Source organism: Bombina bombina, chromosome 11 (genome assembly GCF_027579735.1).
Source record: "Bombina bombina isolate aBomBom1 chromosome 11, aBomBom1.pri, whole genome shotgun sequence".
Lineage (NCBI taxonomy): Eukaryota > Metazoa > Chordata > Amphibia > Anura > Bombinatoridae > Bombina > Bombina bombina.
Genome location: NC_069509.1, coordinates 125,189,259 through 125,206,868, shown reverse-complemented (window position 1 = coordinate 125,206,868; position 17,610 = coordinate 125,189,259). Strand labels below are relative to the sequence as shown.

At 40.6% G+C, this 17,610-nt stretch overlaps 1 protein-coding gene across 1 annotated transcript in view; it reads right to left on the bottom strand.

The window, feature by feature from the left end:
- Positions 1–17,610, bottom strand: part of C11H7orf50 (chromosome 11 C7orf50 homolog) — a 1,120,174-nt gene that overhangs the window by 591,984 nt on the left and 510,580 nt on the right. The gene's annotated exons all lie outside the window — the stretch shown is intronic.

Here is a 17,610-nt window from a genome sequence, read left to right as displayed (position 1 = left end):
GAAGTCATCACCCAGAATGTTTTCCTTAGCTGATGACTTTACAAGCCTGACGATGTCTGATGATGTGCAAATGACTTTTAAAGTAGTTTAATGATCATCAAATGACTCCAGGATGGCCTATAATCCTGTTTGTCTTGGGTTATTACCTACTATGATTACCAAGCTAGACAGAACTTATGTTGGGCTGCCAGCAGCTAGAGCAGCAGAGCACATATAATTTATTTTTACTAGTTGGCAATTAATTTTATAACATTATTGCATACATTATCCTGCAGTATTATGTTTTTATATATAACCATGGCGACAAAAGCTCATATGTAGGTTAGAGAAGCTATCCCTTCAACATCTGGCTAAGGACTTAACCCTTTAATGACCACAGCACTTTTCCATTTTCTGTCCGTTTGGGACAAGGGCTATTTTTACATTTCTGCTGTGTTTGTGTTTAGCTGTAATTTTACTTGTTTACTGTACCCACACATATTATATATCGTTTTTCTCGCCATTAAATGGACTTTCTAAAGATACCATTATTTTCATCATATCTTATCATTTACTATAAAAAATATATAAAATATGAGGAAAAAATGGGAAAACACACACTTTTTATAACTTTGACCAACAAAATCTATTACACATCTACAACCACCAAAAAACACCCATGCTAAATAGTTTCTAAATTTTGTCCAGAGTTTAGAAATACCCAATGTTTACATGTTCTTTGCAAGTTATAGGGCCATAAATATAAGTAGCCTTTGCTATTTCCAAACCACTTCTTTTCAAAATTAGCGCTAGTTACATTGGAACACTGATATCTTTCAGGAATCCATGAATATTCCTTGATATGTAGAAATATTTTTTTTTAGAAGCTATTACAAAGAATTGATCTAGGCCCATTTTGGTATATTTCATGCCACCATTTCACCACCAAATGCAATCAAATAAAAAAAAATTGTTCACTTTTTCACAAATAATTCCCCAAACTTTATGTTTCTCACTGAAATTATTTACAAACAGCTTGTGCAATTATGGCACAAATGGTTGTAAATGCTTCTCTGGGATCTCCTTTGTTCAGAAATAACAGACATATATGGCTTTGGTGTTGCTTTTTGGTAATTAGAAGGCCGCTAAATGCCACTGCGCACCACACGTGTATTATGCCCAGCAGTGAAGGGGTTAATTAGGGAGCATGTAGGGAGCTTTTTGGGGTAATTTTAGCTTTAGTGTAGTAGACAACCCAAAGTATTGATCTAGGCCCATTTTGGTATATTTCATGCCACCATTTCACCGCCAAATGTGATCAAATAAAAAAAAATAGTCAACTTTTTCACAAACTTTAGGTTTCTTACTGAAATTATTTACAAACAGCTTGTGCAATTATGGCACAAATGGTTGTAAATGCTTCTCTGGGATCCCCTTTGTTCAGAAATAGCAGACATATATGGTTATGGTACATAAATGTGTGCAAAAAGACTTGCACAACAAAGAAAAAGTCTGCAGGTAACTGGACTAGTGTAATACTGGACCCATTTAAATAAGTTTAGACAAAGAAAAGTGAGAACAATGTTATAATCAAATCACACACACATCCCCATTTATACTAAATAACTTTATTGAAGAAAAAATAGGAGCCCGACTGGACTCATACACATGCACACACACACACACTGTTAAAACTAGCTGAAACTCAGTGTGATATAATTTCCTATCGAAAAGCACGAAAGTGGATAATTATAGGTTGCTACCTGGGTATACAAATATATTATAATAATTCACCCCAGGGAATGCACCAATGATTTATAGACAGTACAAAATATAAATCTCTCCTTTATAAAAGTCTTTGCAAGAATCACAACCTCCAGGTAAGGAACAATTGCAGTATTATATGATTGGTGTGCAGGAGAATCAATATATGAGAATAACTAACCAACACAAAAATAAATGTGTCTGGTAACTAGTTCCAAACTGATTAAAGGTTGGCTATAACTATTTTTTGCAAATATTGCAACTGGCAATTACGGATCTAAGATATATAAGATCTGCTAATATTATTGTAACAACATTAGATTGGTTATACCGTTAGGCAGATATTCTATGTCCCAGTTGCTATATATGCAACCACTAGAGTTATTGTATCTGTCCAATAACTAAATAGGATTTTATTTTTCTAATCAAATGTTTGCACCGCTGTTAGCGATGGAAATAACGTAGCAGTCAGTATAATGGGTCACTATCAGTAGCTGTTCCTATGAGATATACGATTTTCTGCAGTGCTTGCGATATTCAAAATCAACAAGTGTATTTTAAATTTAGCCGTGTTATAAAGTTCAAGGCCAGTATTAAGATCTAACAAATTATCCGTTCAGCACCAAATCTCACTCTCACTAAAGCCTGAGATCATATATCTTTGGCTCCCTATATTCCTTGGTGCAAACATTAGCCTAATCACACACCCTGCACGAATCCACAGGTGTGAGCTAGCTACTTGTATCGATATATATAGCCCATTAATATTAATGTTGTATAAGTAACGCACCAGGATACGGTTGCCTAAGGAATAAAATGTCTATACTATTAATTACTATTACTTATAGAGAGTAATATTAATTTAGCCCAAACTGTAACTCAGAGGGGTAGGAAGCGTAATGTGAAACGCGCGTCAGGGGCACCAGTACCGGGTTATGTAACCCTCATTTTTTAATTGCTGACTCAGCCTAGCACTTTTTGTTAATGGTTGCGACCACAAATAGACAGTTAATAGTAATAGGTCTCCGCTATAGAAGAGACCTTTTTCAGTTTAGCCTTTGCTTATTTGTCATATTACCACTGGCTGGCGCCTTAGATTATAGCAGTCTTATTTGGGAATGGATGCTTGCTGATTGCCTCTAACTTCCACCGCTAATAGTGCCAGCGTTATGTTACAGTTTGGGCTAAATTAATATTACTCTCTATAAGTAATAGTAATTAATAGTATAGACATTTTATTCCTTAGGCAACCGTATCCTGGTGCGTTACTTATACAACATTAATATTAATGGGCTATATATATCGATACAAGTAGCTAGCTCACACCTGTGGATTCGTGCAGGGTGTGTGATTAGGCTAATGTTTGCACCAAGGAATATAGGGAGCCAAAGATATATGATCTCAGGCTTTAGTGAGAGTGAGATTTGGTGCTGAACGGATAATTTGTTAGATCTTAATACTGGCCTTGAACTTTATAACACGGCTAAATTTAAAATACACTTGTTGATTTTGAATATCGCAAGCACTGCAGAAAATCGTATATCTCATAGGAACAGCTACTGATAGTGACCCATTATACTGACTGCTACGTTATTTCCATCGCTAACAGCGGTGCAAACATTTGATTAGAAAAATAAAATCCTATTTAGTTATTGGACAGATACAATAACTCTAGTGGTTGCATATATAGCAACTGGGACATAGAATATCTGCCTAACGGTATAACCAATCTAATGTTGTTACAATAATATTAGCAGATCTTATATATCTTAGATCCGTAATCGCCAGTTGCAATATTTGCAAAAAATAGTTATAGCCAACCTTTAATCAGTTTGGAACTAGTTACCAGACACATTTATTTTTGTGTTGGTTAGTTATTCTCATATATTGATTCTCCTGCACACCAATCATATAATACTGCAATTGTTCCTTACCTGGAGGTTGTGATTCTTGCAAAGACTTTTATAAAGGAGAGATTTATATTTTGTACTGTCTATAAATCATTGGTGCATTCCCTGGGGTGAATTATTATAATATATTTGTATACCCAGGTAGCAACCTATAATTATCCACTTTCGTGCTTTTCGATAGGAAATTATATCACACTGAGTTTCAGCTAGTTTTAACAGTGTGTGTGTGTGTGCATGTGTATGAGTCCAGTCGGGCTCCTATTTTTTCTTCAATAAAGTTATTTAGTATAAATGGGGATGTGTGTGTGATTTGATTATAACATTGTTCTCACTTTTCTTTGTCTAAACTTATTTAAATGGGTCCAGTATTACACTAGTCCAGTTACCTGCAGACTTTTTCTTTGTTGTGCAAGTCTTTTTGCACACATTTATGTACATTTGGATGTATATCACTGCTTGAGGTTCTGGAGTTCAGGGACTGTTAATATTATTAGATTCGATTTTGCACCCCTGAATTTCAATAGCAAACCCATTTCTCCTCTCCCTCACCATTTCTAGTTTAATATATGGCTATGGTGTTGCTTTTTGGTAATTAGAAGGCGACTAAATGCCACTGCGCACAACACGTTAATTATGCCCAGCAGTGAAGGGGTTAATTAGGGAGCTTGTAGGGTTAATTTTAGCTTTAGTGTAGAGATCAGCTTCCCATCTGACACATAAGACCCCCTGAACCCTCCCAAAGAGCTCTTTTCCCTCCCCCACCCCACAATTATCCCCGCCATCTTAAGTACTGGCAGAAAGTCTGCCAGTACTAAAATAAAAGGTATCTTTTTTTAAAATCTTTTTTTAGCATATTTACATATGCTGTTGTGTAGGATCCCCCCCTTAGCCCCCAACCTCCCTGATGCCCCCCAAAACAGCTCTTTAACCCTCCCCTCTGCCTTATTGGGGGGCCATCTTGGGTACTGGCAGCTGCCAGTACCCAAAATGGTTTTATTGCCAGTACCCAAAATGGTTTTATTGTATTTTTTCTGTAGTGTAGCTTCCCCCCCCCCCCCCAAGACCAACCCCCCACCCCCTCCCAGATCCCTTAGATTACTTTTTGTAGGGATTTTATTCCCCCTTTCTCCCACTTATAAAAAAAAATAAATTATGTAATATAGCGGTTCCCACCCGCTCCCTCCCCATGCACACGCCTGCCGCCTCCCGTGCGCGCCCCCGGCAATCCTGCTCCCAATACGCCCCCTCTCTGACTTGGAAGCCATCCCACCCGCCTCCCACTTCAGCTCCCACCCACCAACGAATGCGGCCATTGATGTCCGGTGCAGAGAGGGCACCAGAGTGGCTCTCTCTGCAGGGGTAAAAATTGTTATTGCAGGATGCCTCGATATCGAGGCATCCTGCAATAACCGGAAAGCAGCTGGAAGTGATCAGGATCGCTTCCAGCTGCTTTCCAGACCGACGACGTACGCCATACGTCCTCGGTCGTTGACTGTAATTTTTTTGAGGACCTATGGCGTACGTCGTCGGTCGTTAAGGGGTTAACCCTTTCAGTGCTAATGACGGCTCTGAGCCGGCACAGAGTTTCTCACTCTGGTGCTAATGACGGCTCAGAGCCGTCATGAGCACTCTCCCACCTTGAGGGAGATCTGGGGGCTCCTTACTGCTCCTACCCCGGCGATCGTGCCTGTAGAGTGACAGGCATTGCCGGGGCTTCACATGATGCGCAGTGACGGCACGCGCAATTACGTGATGATGTCACCGTGCAACTTTATTTATACTTAACAATGTTAAGTATAGGAGGAGGGGGCATGCTGCTTAGAAGCCTGTATCTCAGGCATCTAAGCAGCTAAAAAAAGTTAAAAACATTTATTTTCAAAAAGGAAAAAAAAGAAAAAAAAGAAAAAAAAGAAAATATTAGCACCCAGGTGGGAAATGGCTTAGCAGCCAAAGGGTTAAAGGGACAGGAAACCCAACAATTGTCTTTCATGGTTTGGATAGAACACACCATTTTAAAGAACTTTCCAATTTACTTCTATTATCAAATTTGCTTCATTATCTTGTTATCCTTTGCTGAAGGGGCAGCATTGCACTACTGCAGCTAGTTGGAGACATCTAGTTAGCCAATCATAAGAGAAAATGTGTGCAGGCACCAATTAGCAACTAGCTCCCACTAGTGTGGGATATGTCCGTAATTTTTTTTGCCACCAAGGGCTACCAAGAGAACAAAGCACATTTGAAAATAGACATGAATGTAAAAGTGTCTTAAAATTGCATGCTCTTTCTGAATCATGCAAGTTTAAAGGGACACTGAACCCAATTTTTTTCCCCGTGATTCAGACAGAGCATGCCATTTTAAGCAACTTTCTAATTTACTCCTATTATCACATTTTCTTCATTCTCTTTGTATCTTTATTTGAAAAGCAAGAATATAAGTTTAGATGCCAGCCCATTTTTGGTGAACAACCTGGGTTGTTCTTGCTGATTGGTAGATAAATTCACTCACCAATAAACAAGTGTTGTCCAGGGTCCTAAACCAAAAATTGTCTGGCTCCATAGCTTAGATGCCTTATTTTTCAAATAAAGATAGCAAGAGAGCGAAGAAAAAAATGATAATAGGAGTAAATTAGAAAGTTGCTTAAAATTGCACGCTCTTTCTGAATCACGAAAGAAAAAAAAATTGGGTTTAGTGTCCCTTTAAAGGGATAGAAAAGCCAAAACTGAAATGAGCATGGGTGCATTTTAATTTGAAATATAAACAGGTTTTCAATATACAGTACTTCGATAAGCAAAAATGCTTCCAGTAAAAGTTTTAACTATTTTTCTGCAGCATACTCGCATATCCTGTGAAGGCCTGTGCAACAGTATTCAAACACCACAACTTCTCAGAGAACTGAACATGGTGTGTATTGCTTCTAAAGATGTCATTTGTGTCATACAAGCTTCTGCTGACTCTCTGAGATGTGGTGTTTGCATACTAGTGCGCAGGCCCTTACACGATTTGTGCGTATACTACAGAAAAACAGTGCTAACTTTTACTAGAAGCATTTTTTGCTAATGGAAGTATATTGCATAAATGTTTATATTTCATATTGACATGCCCCTGTGCACATTTCATTTTTGAGCTTTGTATCCCTTTAATTTTATTCTGATAAATACCTGGGAATAGAATTTTTATTGCTAGGACCCATACTGATCAATTTTTTTTTGAGGGACATTTTAGTGAAAATACTGAACACTAATTTGTTAGACCGTGCTATTTTTGTGCTATTGATGCTCCAACTCTACACATTTCACCCCCGCAAAAGGTTTAAATCTTACTCGGGAGCCACACAGAACTGCTGGTCTTGAACAGGAAATATCCGGTGAGGCAATCAGCAGCGGCAGGTGCAAAACTTGACTAATAGTCAGCTGTGTTGAGCTCAGTGACTCCAGTACTTGAGGCTCAGTGAGGGACTTTAACTGTGTTTAACCAATTTGGGGGAGTTGAAACCAGAGTTGGAGCCTCAATAGTGCAAAAATAACATACTGCAACGTAATTATAGTATGTAATTTTTGCACTACAGTGCTGAAAACTAATATTTGATATGTGAGGAGTTTACTCACTGATTGTCAAGCACAGACAAAGCCACGCTGCACTTACTGCAGGTCAGGTTCTTGAGCGTGGCCAGGGCTGTACTGCTGGTGAGGCCATTTACAGGAGATGCGAAACTGACAGAGGTTCCAATGCTCTCAGAGCCAGGGGCCACACTAAGTGATGTCGTCTTAGTGCAGCCGGCTCTTTAGACGCCCTGTTGTGTTCCTTATTTGCTGTCTTCATTGGTATCTGTGCTACCATAGCGCTACCTGTGACCTTGGCCCTATTCCTGGCACCAAGCTTGAATGGGAGGTCTAGTGGGACAGACATTTTTTGAACTGCCAAAGGGGACATCCTATAACTGTGCCACATTTAATCACAGAGCTCTTCAGTATCACCAATGTTTATCTTCAGAGATTTCATGGGCATGTGCTACATTATATGCACCTGTTAGCAATGGTGTGGCTGAAACACCTGAACTCAATAATTAGTACTCATTTTATTATTGTACTATTTGTTGACTATATGTGTTTAACCTTCGCAAATGTGTTAAACACTACTGTAGCCTCCGGTGAGCCAATGTCAAGAGGCATGTATGTGCAGCCACCAATCACCAGCTAGCTCCCAGTAGGGAATTGTTGCTCTGGGCATATCTAGGTATGATTTTTTTTAACAAAGCATACAAAAAGAACAAAGCAAAAAGATAATATAAGTAAACTGGAAAGTTGTTTAACCCTTTCGTGACAGGGTTAAAGTGCTTACATCGGAACAACTGTTCCGATGTAGACAAACTGAAACTACGCGATCGTGCATACGATCGCGAGATTTCAATTATTGGATCGCATCTGGAGGGCGTCCCTACAATCCTAGGAACGCCCTCCAGACTGCGATAAAATCCTAGAAGCACAGAAGGCTTCAGGACAGCCGTTAGCTATGACGTTCTTTAAAGCCCAGTGTAATTATGACGGAATAGAATGGCATAACGGCATTAAAAGGTTAAAATCACTTGATCTATCTGAATTATGAAAACAAATTGACTTAATTGTCTGTGTGAAGATATGAATGTACCTTCATATCTGAGAAAAAAATTGCAACATAATAATTAAGCTTTATTTTGTTAAGTATTTTATGTATGTATTGTCTTTTCATTAAAGGGACAATATACTCTAATATTTTCTCCCCTTTAATTTGTTCTTAATTATCCATTTTACCTACTGGAATAATTTGTTTACAAAGAGCTCATTCATCTTTATTTTCTCATTTGAAATAGCTGATAGCCTATTGTATCCCCACCTATACTGAAGATTTCTGTACTTAAGTACAGGTTAAAAAATAATAATAATAAAAAAATAACAAGGTGGTATAAATAAAAACAGAATTTATGTTTACCTGATAAATTGCTTTCTCCAACGGTGTGTCCGGTCCACGGCGTCATCCTTACTTGTGGGATATTCTCTTCCCCAACAGGAAATGGCAAAGAGCCCAGCAAAGCTGGTCACATGATCCCTCCTAGGCTCCTCCTACCCCAGTCATTCGACCGACGTTAAGGAGGAATATTTGCATAGGAGAAACCATATGTTACCGTGGTGACTGTAGTTAAAGAAAATAAATTATCAGACCTGATTAAAAAAAACCAGGGCGGGCCGTGGACCGGACACACCGTTGGAGAAAGCAATTTATCAGGTAAACATAAATTCTGTTTTCTCCAACATAGGTGTGTCCGGTCCACGGCGTCATCCTTACTTGTGGGAACCAATACCAAAGCTTTAGGACACGGATGAAGGGAGGGAGCAAATCAGGTCACCTAAATGGAAGGCACCACGGCTTGCAAAACCTTTCTCCCAAAAATAGCCTCAGAAGAAGCAAAAGTATCAAATTTGTAAAATTTAGAAAAAGTGTGCAGTGAAGACCAAGTCGCTGCCTTACATATCTGATCAACAGAAGCCTCGTTCTTGAAGGCCCATGTGGAAGCCACAGCCCTAGTGGAGTGAGCTGTGATTCTTTCAGGAGACTGCCGTCCGGCAGTCTCATAAGCCAATCGGATAATGCTTTTAATCCAGAAGGAGAGAGAGGTAGAAGTTGCTTTTTGACCTCTCCGTTTACCAGAATAAACAACAAACAAAGACAAAGTTTGTCTGAAATCCTTAGTAGCTGCTAAGTAAAATTTGAGAGCACGAACTACATCCAAGTTGTGCAACAAACGTTCCTTCTTTGAAACTGGATTAGGACACAAAGAAGGCACAACTATCTCCTGGTTAATGTTTTTGTTAGAAACAACTTTTGGAAGAAAACCAGGTTTAGTACGCAAAACCACCTTATCTGCATGGAACACCAGATAAGGAGAAGAACACTGCAGAGCAGATAATTCTGAAACTCTTCTAGCAGAAGAAATTGCAACCAAAAACAAAACTTTCCAAGATAATAACTTAATATCAACGGAATGTAAGGGTTCAAACGGAACCCCCTGAAGAACTGAAAGAACTAGGTTGAGACTCCAAGGAGGAGTCAAAATTTTGTAAACAGGCTTGATTCTAACCAGAGCCTGAACAAAGGCTAGAACATCTGGCACAGCTGCCAGCTTTTTGTGAAGTAACACAGACAAGGCAGAAATCTGTCCCATCAAGGAACTTGCAGATAATCCTTTTTCCAATCCTTCTCGAAGGAAGGATAGACTCTTAGGAATCTTAACCTTGTCCCAAGGGAATCCTGCAGATTCACACCAACAGATATACCAAATAATGTGGTAATTTTTCTGGTTACAGGCTTTCAGGCCTGAACAAGAGTATTAATAACAGAATCTGAGAACCCTCGCTTTGATAAGATCAAGCGTTCAATCTCCAAGCAGTCAGCTGGAGTGGGTCGAACGGACCTAGAACAAGAAGGTCTCGTCTCAAAGGTAGCTTCCATGGTGGAGCCGATGACATATTCACCAGATCTGCATACCAAGTCCTGCGTGGCCACGCAGGAGCTATCAAAATCACCGACGCCCTCTCCTGATTGATCCTGGCTACCAGCCTGGGGATGAGAGGAAACGGCGGGAACACATAAGCTAGTTTGAAGGTCCAAGGTGCTACTAGTGCATCCACTAGAGCCGCCTTGGGATCCCTGGATCTGTACCCGTAGTAAGGAACTCTGAAGTTCTGACGAGAGGCCATCAGATCCATGTCTGGAATGCCCCACGGTTGAGTGACTTGGGCAAAGATTTCCGGATGGAGTTCCCACTCCCCCGGATGCAATGTCTGACGACTCAGAAAATCCGCTTCCCAATTTTCCACTCCTGGGATGTGGATAGCAGACAGGTGGCAGGAGTGAGACTCCGCCCATAGAATGATTTTGGTCACTTCTTCCATCGCTAGGGAACTCCTTGTTCCCCCCTGATGGTTGATGTATGAACTTGGCCCTCGCTAACTGAGGCCAAGCTTTGAGAGCATTGAATATCGCTCTCAGTTCCAGAATATTTATCGGTAGAAGAGATTCTACCCGAGACCAAAGACCCTGAGCTTTCAGGGATCCCCAGACCGCGCCCCAGCCCATCAGACTGGCGTCGGTCGTGACAATGACCCACTCTGGTCTGCGGAAGGTCATCCCTTGTGACAGGTTGTCCAGGGACAGCCACCAACGGAAAGAGTCTCTGGTCCTCTGATTTACTTGTATCTTCGGAGACAAGTCTGAATAGTCCCCATTCCACTGACTGAGCATGAACAGTTGTAATGGTCTTAGATGAATGCGCACAAAAGGAACTATGTCCATTGCCGCTACCATCAAACCTATCACTTCCATGCACTGCGCTATGGAAGGAAGAGGAACGGAATGAAGTATCCGACAAGAGTCTAGAAGTTTTGTTTTTCTGGCTTCTGTCAGAAAAATCCTCATTTCTAAGGAGTCTATTATAGTTCCCAAGAAGGGAACCCTCGTTGACGGAGATAGAGAACTCTTTTCCACGTTCACTTTCCATCCGTGAGATCTGAGAAAGGCCAGGACAATGTCCGTGTGAGCCTTTACTTGATGAAGGGACGACGCTCGAATCAGAATGTCGTCCAAGTAAGGTACTACAGCAATGCCCCTTGGTCTTAGCACCGCCAGAAGGGACCCTAGTACCTATGAGAAAATCCTAGGAGCAGTGGCTAATCCGAAAGAAAACGCCACGAACTGGAAATGCTTGTCCAGGAATGCAAACCTTAGGAACCGATGATGTTCCTTGTGGATAGGAATATGTAGATACGCATCCTTGAAATCCACCTTGGTCATGAATTGACCTTCCTGGATGGAAGGAAGAAGTGTTCGAATGGTTTCCATCTTGAACGATGGAACCTTGAGAAACTTGTTCAAGATCTTGAGATCTAAGATTGGTCTGAACGTTCCCTCTTTTTTGGGAACTATGAACAGATTGGAGTAGAACCCCATCCCTTGTTCTCCTAATGGAACAGGATGAATCACTCCCATTTTTAGCAGGTCTTCTACCCAATGTAAGAATGCCTGTCTTCTTATGTGGTCTGAAGACAACTGAGACCCGTGGAACCTCCCCCTTGGAGGAAGCCCCTTGAACTCCAGAGAATAACCTTGGGAGACTATTTCTAGCGCCCAAGGATCCAGAACATCTCTTGCCCCAGCCTGAGCGAAGAGAGAGAGTCTGCCCCCCACCAGATCCGGTCCCGGATCGGGGGCCCGCATTTCATGCTGTCTTGGTAGCAGTGGCAGGTTTCCTGGCCTGCTTTCCTTTGTTCCAGCCTTGCATAGGTCTCCAGGCTGGATTGGCTTGAGAAGTATTACCTTCCTGCTTAGAGGACGTAGCCCTTGGGGCTGATCCGTTTCTGCGAAAGGGACGAAACTTAGGTTTATTTTTGGTCTTGAAAAGACCTATCCTGAGGAAGGGCGTGGCCCTTGCCCCCAGTGATATCAGAGATAATCTCTTTCAAGTCAGGGCCAAAGAGTGTTTTCCCCTTGAAAGGAATGTCAAGCAACTTGTTCTTGGAAGACGCATCCGCTGCCCAAGATTTTAACCAAAGCGCTCTGCGCCACAATAGCAAACCCAGAATTTTTTCGCCGCTAACCTAGCCAATTGCAAGGTGGCGTCTAGGGTGAAAGAATTAGCCAATTAAGAGCACGAATTCTGTCCATAATCTCCTCATAAGAAGAAGAATTACTAATAATCGCCTTTCCTAGCTCATCAAACTAGAAACACGCGGCTGCAGTGACAGGGACAATGCATGCAATTGGTTGTAGAAGGGAACCTTGCTGAACAAACATCTTTAGCAGACCTTCTAATTTTTTATCCATAGGATCTTGGAAAGCACAACTATCTTCTATGGGTATAGTGGCGCGCTTGTGTAGAGTAGAAACCGCCCCCTCGACCTTGGGGACTGTCTGCCATCAGTCCTTTCTGGGGTCGACTATAGGAAAACAATTTTATAAATATGGGGGGAGGTACTAAAGGTATACCGGGCCTGTCCCATTCTTTACTAACAATGTACGCCACCCGCTTGGATATAGGAAAAGCTTCGGGGGGCCCCGGGGCCTCTAAGAACTTTTCCATTTTACATAGTGGTTCTGGAATGACCAGATAATCACAATCATCCAAATTGGATAACACCTCCTTAAGCAGAGCGCGGAGATGTTCCAACTTAAATTTAAAAGTAATCACATCAGGTTCAGCTTGTTGAGAAATGTTTCCTGAATCTGAAATTTCTCCCTCAGACAAAACCTCCCTGGCCCCCTCAGACTGGTGTAGGGGCCCTTCAGAAACCATATCATCAGCGTTCTCATGCTCTACAGAATTTTCTAAAACAGAGCAGTCGCGCTTTCGCTGATAAGCGGGCATATTGGCTAAAATGTTTTTGATAGAATTATCCATTACAGCCGTTAAATGTTGCATAGTAAGGAGTATTGGCGCACTAGATGTACTAGGGGCCTCCTGTATGGGCAAGACTGGTGTAGACGAAGGAGGGGATGATGCAGTACCATGCTTACTCCCCTCACTTGAGGAATCATCTTGGGCATCATTTTTACTAAAAAATTTTTATGACATAAAATACATATAGTTAAATGAGAAGGAACCTTGGTTTCCCCACAGTCAGAACACAATCTATCTGGTAGTTCAGACATGTTAAACAGGCATAAACTTGATAACAAAGCACAAAAAACGTTTTAAAATAAAACCGTTACTGTCACTTTAAATTTTAAACTAAACACACTTTATTACTGCAATTGCGAAAAAGTATGAAGGAATTGTTCAAAATTCACCAAAATTTCACCACAGTGTCTTAAAGCCTTAAAAGTATTGCACACCAAATTTGGAAGCTTTAACCCTTAAAATAACGGAACCGGAGCCGTTTTTATATTTAACCCCTTTACAGTCCCTGGAATCTGCTTTGCTGAGACCCAACCAAGCCCAAAGGGGAATACGATACCAAATGATGCCTTCAGAAAGACTTTTCTATGTATCAGAGCTCCACACACATGCAGCTGCATGCCATGCTGTCCTCAAAAACAAGTGCGCCATACCGGCGCGAAAATGAGGCTCTGACTATGATTAGGGAAAGCCCCTAAAGAATAAGGTGTCAAAAACAGTGCCTGCCGATATAATCATATCAAAATACCCAGAATAAATGATTCCTCAAGGCTAAATATGTGTTAATAATGAATCGATTTAGCCCAGAAAAAGTCTACAGTCTTAATAAGCCCTTGTGAAGCCCTTATTTACTATCTTAATAAACATGGCTTACCGGATCCCATAGGGAAAATGACAGCTTCCAGCATTACATCGTCTTGTTAGAATGTGTCATACCTCAAGCAGTAAGAGACTGCACACTGTTCCCCCAACTGAAGTTAATTGCTCTCAACAGTCCTGTGTGGAACAGCCATGGATTTTAGTTACGGTGCTAAAATCATTTTCCTCATACAAACAGAAATCTTCATCTCTTTTCTGTTTCTGAGTAAATAGTACATACCAGCACTATTTTAAAATAACAAACTCTTGATTGAATAATAAAAACTACAGTTAAACACTAAAAAACTCTAAGCCATCTCCGTGGAGATGTTGCCTGTACAACGGCAAAGAGAATGACTTGGGGTAGGAGGAGCCTAGGAGGGATCATGTGACCAGCTTTGCTGGGCTCTTTGCCATTTCCTGTTGGGGAAGAGAATATCCCACAAGTAAGGATGACGCCGTGGACCGGACACACCTATGTTGGAGAAAACAATCCTTCTAGTGGGGGCAGTGAAAGAGAGGTACTAAAATGTTAATTTTCCATTGTTCTCTCTAAGAGCCTGATGAGCTAAAGCTCTTTGCGCTGGTGAGATGATCTAAAATGATCCTCTGTGAGGATGTTAGAGTGTGTGGAACACTAAAGTCCAAAACAAGGTTGAAAATACTTTAAGTCGTTTGCAGTAAAGTCCAATAGTAACTGGTGCTTAAATTTCACAGTAAAAGGTGAGGTTGTCACAGAATACCCGGTAGGTACAGCAGACACAACTAGTGAGAGGAAAGCAGACACAGGTTTCTAAGCAGGCACAGGATACCCAGCGGGAACTGTTGGTGAGACGGTCACAGGATACCAGTTGGGTGCAGCAGGTACAGCTGGTTTGCGGAAGGCTGTCACTGGTATGGCAGACACAGGATACCCAGAGGATACGCTTGGTGAGACTGTCAAGGGATACCAGATAGGTACAGCTTCAGGAACAAGGTGAGCATACACAGGTATCAGATTAGTCTGTTTGGCTTTCAGCAACCAGATGAGCATATGCAGGTGCAAGGTAAGTATACTTGGTCTCTGGGACAGAATGAGTATATGCAGGTACAAGGTAAGTGAGACACCATTTGTTTTAATAAAGCCTATTTTTATCAAACTTAGACTCAACCAGCATGACTTTTTATATCACAATTATTCAAGAAATGTGTGATTTTGAGCCTTTGATAACTTCAGAGGCATTCACCACCCGGATTTCAAGTGCCGTCTGATAATTGGAGCAGGATATCCTGAGAGGTTCATATCGATTCACAGAGGGTCGTGGACGTCTGGTGGCGGTGTAACTGTAGTCAGAGCTATCTGGAAAACTCCCAGGTCCAGCAGGCTGTTGTAAACTTCTCAAGTGCCTTCCAATTTGTGAGTATAGGGGTACTACAGTTAGGAAATCCTGCTCTGTAGTGTAAAGAACATAGGGACTTTATTTCAGTCATCATAACCTGGAATCACTGGAGGAATTTAAGAAGAGATAATCAGCTCTGGGATATTTACCTGCATGCAGCACCAGGTGTGCTAAGAAGAAGTGGTTAAGCGTGTGCCCCTGTGAAGGATTCTAGAGCCAATGCTAACGCTGTATACAAAGAAAGAGGAGTCCTCTAAGCATTTTGTCAGACTTCCTGTTGGACCTGTGGAGTCCTGATCCACACCTACTTCAATTCTTGGGTATCCCTGGACTCTCCCTGGTGAGACGAGGACCTCCATCGGTGAAATCTATCCATTGTGGTCTACCGGACGACGTGCGGTTCCGGACTGTGATTACTGCACTTTGATGTGCGCCACAATTTGTGAGTAGGATTCCTTTGATCATACTGTTGCTTTGTTTTTTATCTCATATGATCTGCACCATGTGGCGCCCTCTATCTATTTTTTTCTAGATTTTCTACCTGTGTTCCTGGCATAACACTCTGGAGGAGCAGCCTACTTTGTCTTGAAACATTACCTTCTATATATACCTTCTATATATATCCTTTTGGTATTAATAATTGAACTTTGCTGGACTTGACCAACTAACCATCTATATTGGACTAATATAGATCTTATATATCCATATAACCATTATTTTCTGGTCTTTTTCTACCTTTGGAATTGTCCTTGTAATTTTGCATCTAACTGTTAGGATTGAGATTCCTGTTTTGATCACCTTGTATTGTAGCTTTATCCATCTTTGTACAGCACCTTACCATTTACAGCATCTATGGTAATTTTTGTTTAAATTGTACTATATTGAAGATTTTCTATCATGTTACATCTGCCCCAGGCGCCTCTTAGTAGTACTCTGGTGATGTCGGTGTCACCTGACGTACTAATTGTTATCTTTCTATGAGGGTAATTGCTTTTATGTGATCCGATCGTTGTTGATTTTGCACCATTGTGGCGCCTTCTTCTTTTCTTGCCGTTTTTAGATCACCTCACTCAACAATTTATTGAGCCTTTGGAAGAAGCAAGCTGTCACTTCCCTGTTGAAAGATCCCTCGCTTGGACTCAGTGTCACTCCAGACAATTTTTGCTGTTTGGGACTTATTTACTGTAAGTTTATCACTTAATTGTATATATTTTGTGAGGAATACCCATTCATGTTTGGGTCACTTTTCATTTCAGCAAATCACACCTAGATTGCTTTTAACTAGGTTCATTTTTACATATCATTATAAGAGTATAAGATTGGCGCTTCCAGCTTTTTACATATATTTTCAGACAAGGTAAGTATGCTTGGTCTCAGGAGCAAGGTGAGCATACACAGGTATCAGATTAATATTCTTGGTCTCAGGAGCAAGGTGAGCATATCCCGGTATCAGGTAAGTATACTTGACCTCAGGAGCTAGGAACAAGGTAGATAAGGCAATAACTCAGCCCAGAGTGATGAGCTGATTCTGCTTTTATAGGACATGACAGTTCTCCTGCATTTACACATTGTGCTTTGTATTTCTTAGTACTTTACACTTCACATTGTTTTATTACATTTAAAATTTACGCTTTCTATTTTGTATTTTATTTTGTATACATCAGTGTATTTAGGATTGTGATTTTACAAATTCTGATTATTCTTTCACAGTTTCGGTGTAACTTTAATAAATTAGGATCAAACTTTTTATTTTTTACAAATTATATTGCACTTTGAATTTCTTCTATTTAAAATAAAACTGACAGCTTCAATTTCCCAGATAGCTTAATTGCTTTCTATGGGCATGATAAGCAAAGATTCTCTAGATTGAAGATAAATTATAGTGCAGACTTCACAAGGGCTAAACTCACTGAATTCTATAAGAAAAGGACTAAATGTGGAAGTCCCAGAGAGATGAGTAATGTCTTCTATAGAAAGTAATGAAGCTCTCTGGGATGATACTTGAGTATAATATAAAGGCTCAGTTTGCATCAATAGAAATTAAACTGAAATGTTTTCACTATGATTTAACTTGCTTTGCCTATAGTTTAGTATATATTACTTTTCTGTCAGTTAAACAAGTGTATTGTGAAATTTGAGTAAACATTATCTGGATACAGCTGGCAAAATAAAAACATTGTGAGACCAGCTTGTTTAAAATGCTTACAGCATTTCACAAGACTTGTGACAGAACTTAAGACTTACCCTGGGGACTCCCCTGGTCAGCCCAGGGAACTCCCCAGTCCCTCCCACTTT